Source organism: Octopus bimaculoides, chromosome 2 (assembly GCF_046866305.1).
Source record: "Octopus bimaculoides isolate indiv1 chromosome 2, ASM4686630v1, whole genome shotgun sequence".
In the NCBI taxonomy this organism is placed as follows: Eukaryota; Metazoa; Mollusca; class Cephalopoda; order Octopoda; family Octopodidae; genus Octopus; species Octopus bimaculoides.
Window position 1 is genome coordinate 163661202 of NC_142929.1, and position 4005 is coordinate 163665206.

A 4005-nucleotide genomic window follows, 5' to 3' on the forward strand; every position below is an offset into this window, starting at 1 on the left:
GTGGTGGACAGAATTAGATACAGCTACACAGAACAGACTGAACAAAGCAGTTTCCCATCCCTAAATAATGTTTCTCAGTGTGTCTATTTAATGTCCATTACTATACACAGCTAAAGTAGTATGGTATGTCTGCTCTAAAACGTTGCTGACCATTTAAAAGGTAGAAGTGCATTCTACATTAGAGTGCTGCTCACATATCTAGGACAGAGTAGCTTCTGCACACACATACATTACACAAACACTCAGCAAATAAAAGGCCATCTGAGTAATTGGCAAATCTTTGCAAACCAACAGCTTACAATCTCTGACCCAATAATCTCTCTCTCTCTCTTGTCCCTCCTGCTGCTGGTATTACAACTGCTGTTACTACCACTACTGCTGTGATGCTACTATTACTACTACTGCTACTATAGCTACTACTGCAGCCCTGACTACTACTACTACTACTACTGTTACTGCTGCTGCTGCTACTACTTCTCTGAACCAGCAAGTTGTGTTATTTCTGTTGAAGCTCACCTGATGTTCTCATCTCTCTCTTTCTGTGTCTCGACCCCTACCAGCATCCACACTAAACACTACTCTATATTTTGTCTCCAGAATCACAACCCTTCAGAATTCCCTCTTGTTCAGATTTTTCTCAACTGACATCAACCTGCAGTGGTTCAGGCAGAAAATCATGAACGTCAGCTGCAGAGGGGACCTCTACATGGTTGACCGATCTACTAGAAGTAGCAGTCAAATCTTCAAATCACATTCTGCCGTCTTGGGACAGTAAAAGTTACATTGATGAATGCAGCTCATCCTATATATCCATAAAACGGGATGGTCACGTTGGGAATACCTCTGATCATAGGTCTACTTGATCAGGGTTAACCTGAAGCTAAACGTCAGTTGTAAAGATTATGGAATGAATTGTCTATCTCATATAAGCACAAGTGCACAGATTTCTGAAGGAGAGAAATATTCGATTAAATTCCTTCCAATACTTGACTAGAACTTATTTTATCGACCTTGGGACTGTAGAAAGACAAACTTGACTGTGATAAAATTTGAACATAAGACTAATAATAAAGGAAAATTTGGTGTTATCCATACTGGACTGACGAAACGATAATTTCTCACCGGTGTCAGTGTCGAGATAATGTCCTTTATCAGATATCTAAGCCAACAAGCACCTTTCATATAACCGTTTGAATGCTAGAAATAGCAATCAAATTTCTCAATTTACAAACATCATCTTGAATAAAAACAGGATGGTTTCAGATGGAACGTCTTTGATTAAAGGTCTGTTGATCAGGGTTGTCCTGAAGGTAAACAAACATCTTAAAATAGACCGGTACTTTTTAACCATCTTGTCTATATGTCTTCCCTTTACTATTCACCATCCCGGTAACTCCTACAGATATGATAAGAAAAAGTTATCTTATGCACAGTACAATTTATTAATAGCCTTATATTACTTTAACATTAGCGTCCTTAAAAATCAACTTTTAAGGAAAATTAATCTAGTAAAATCAGTTCAGGCAATGATTTTTAAAACCAAAAACAGTTTTCCCATAAATCTCCAAATTTTCCCCAAGTTTTAAAATAGCAGAGTTTGCTAGAGAAGTCACGGAAATATGACGAGTTTGCAATTGATGACAGGTTTGAAGTTCAAACAAGAATAGATCAAGAATGTACTGTTTTCCTTTATTGTAATTTTTCAAATTCTAAACAGCAAATTTCGAGACTGGATGACAGAAACTGTAAAGCGTCGGACAAAATATTTTGCGGCATTTGGTAATGGTCCGTTATTCACAGAGGGGTAGAAAAAACAGGTACTTCTTGTGTACCGGATCCGATTCAAGTAACTCAATCTTTTCCCAAAATGTATGGCCTTGTGCTAAAGTTGGAAATTATAATCATAAGGACTAAATGCTATTTAATTAGATACTTTCTCATTCTGAGTTTAAATTCCCATGGTCCACGAAACAATTTTAATGAGAAGTTGGGCATACACTCATGCACGTGCAAGTGTATGCAGAAATGTATGGTTATATATTGAAAACGTTAACCGCATCCATCTCGGAGGTTAGGAGAGTCTGTGAGTACGCACGCCCTCTCTTTAGGCTGAACGAATAAATATAATTATGGATTTTGGGGAAGGTGGTTAGTTGATACCACCAACATCAGTATATGACTGGTACTTTATTTAATCGACACCCAAAATGATGATAGGCAAAGTTGATGTGGGACAGGAATTGAATTCAGAACGAAGAGAGGGAAGAAGCACCGCAAAGCATTTTGACACTAATATTTTTGCCAACTCGATGCTCATTTAAGGACTTAAACAGGGGACAAGGTTAGGAATTTTTAGGCGGGGATCTGTCGATTACATCGATCCAGGTATTCAACTGGTACTTTATTTTATCGAATTCAGGAAGCAAAGTTGATCTCGGAAGGATTTGAACCCAGCACGTACAAAGCCCCAACAAAATAATACTACAAGGTATTATGTCTAGCCAACTATTAGCAGCGATTTAAAATTGACTGTACCGTCCCTCAAATATGTTTAGGGTTTCAGTTTAGTCAACTACACACACCTACATCTGGTCTTAGGGCTGTTAGAATTCTATTGATTGGTGGAATCGTTAGATCGTTGGATAAAAGCTCAAATTCCGCCGAGGTCCAACTTTGCCTTTTCTCTCTTCTAGGTTAGTATGATCGATTTAATCGACAAACTCCTCCCCACAAAATTTCGATGCATCTTGCTGTATTTATTGTCCCTTTATATTTAGAGTTCAAATCTAGTCAGAGTTGACTTCACTTTTCATCTCTATGGGACGATAAAATAATATACCTGCTAAGTGTTAGGTTAACTAATTATGCTATAAACTCTAATTCAAAATTTGTGGACTTATGCCAAAGTTAGAAATCATTATTATTATTATTTATTCATTTCGAATTTTGACGTCCACGCATACCTTGATGAGTTTATAAGCAAACTCTAGTGTTCAGAACATGGAAGTATAGAAGTACGGTTTACAAAGCTATGTAAATTACAACTGCTGTTGCTTCACTTCATTCAGTAGATATTTTTACACTCAAAACATTGCTTTCAGAGACGACTTGATGGAAGTATAGCAGCCAGCATTCATACCTGCTGTATCTCTCATTCTACCGCGATTGTTTCTTCAAGAATTTTGCACACGACTCTCTTCTGTTTTCATGCTCTGCCGCTAACCTAACGATGGTTAGAGCGAAGTACTTGACTACACAGCCTTAGCCCACTCACTCTACTTCACTTACTTTTTACTCAAAACATTCAGCTAAAATCATGATCGTTCTAAGACATTAATGACTGGTAATCGTTATTTAAAATTTAAAAAAAAAAGTAAAAAATTTTCAACGGCTGCTTAGTGTTTTGTTTGTATTTGAAATATTAGTTTATTTAATAACCAGAAATAAATAGGTTTAATAGATAAAGTGAAAATGCTTAAACATGTAAAAATAATTTAATGAACCATTCTGATAATTTTATTTCAATAAAGCATTTATATAAAGTCAGTGTATATTTTTGAAATATGAAATAAATAATGGTAATAAGAAACAAGCCAACCAGCCCACTGAACAAGAAATCTGTTAAAAGATGTGAATGTAGCTTTAGGCAACTATGGTCTTTCATAGTTTTCACAATTCCAAAGCGCGGTTTTGAATGAGAGACAGAGAGAGCAGGAGAGAAATACCTATTTATCTATATATCTCTCGCTGAACATTTTAACAACATTCGATACGGGAAGTAGCGAAATGTCTTCTATCACACTAAGAGCGGCGGTGAATTTTTGAAAACTTCAGTATTCTTCAAACAATTCTACAACTTTCCTCCTTTCCCTGACTCACACGCTCGCCAAGCTCAATTAATATCGTCCGACGGGGTTTGATCTCAGAATCGACGCTCTTACAATTTGCATTCGGCAGCTGTAACGGAAACATACGAATGTAGCCGAAGTGTGTGTTGGTATAATG

General features: G+C 36.7%; 1 protein-coding gene across 21 annotated transcripts in view; it reads left to right on the forward strand.

Moving 5' to 3' along the window:
• The first annotated feature begins 3984 nt into the window (after nucleotides 1-3984).
• LOC106875262 (kalirin) overlaps nucleotides 3985-4005 on the forward strand; it is a 549719-nt gene continuing 549698 nt past the window's right edge. For all 21 annotated transcript variants that reach the window (XM_052965684.2, XM_052965690.2, XM_052965687.2 and 18 more), the window contains exon 1: nucleotides 3985-4005. This exon is cut by the window's right edge and continues 151 nt beyond it. The gene's annotated coding sequence lies outside the window, so the exon portion shown is untranslated.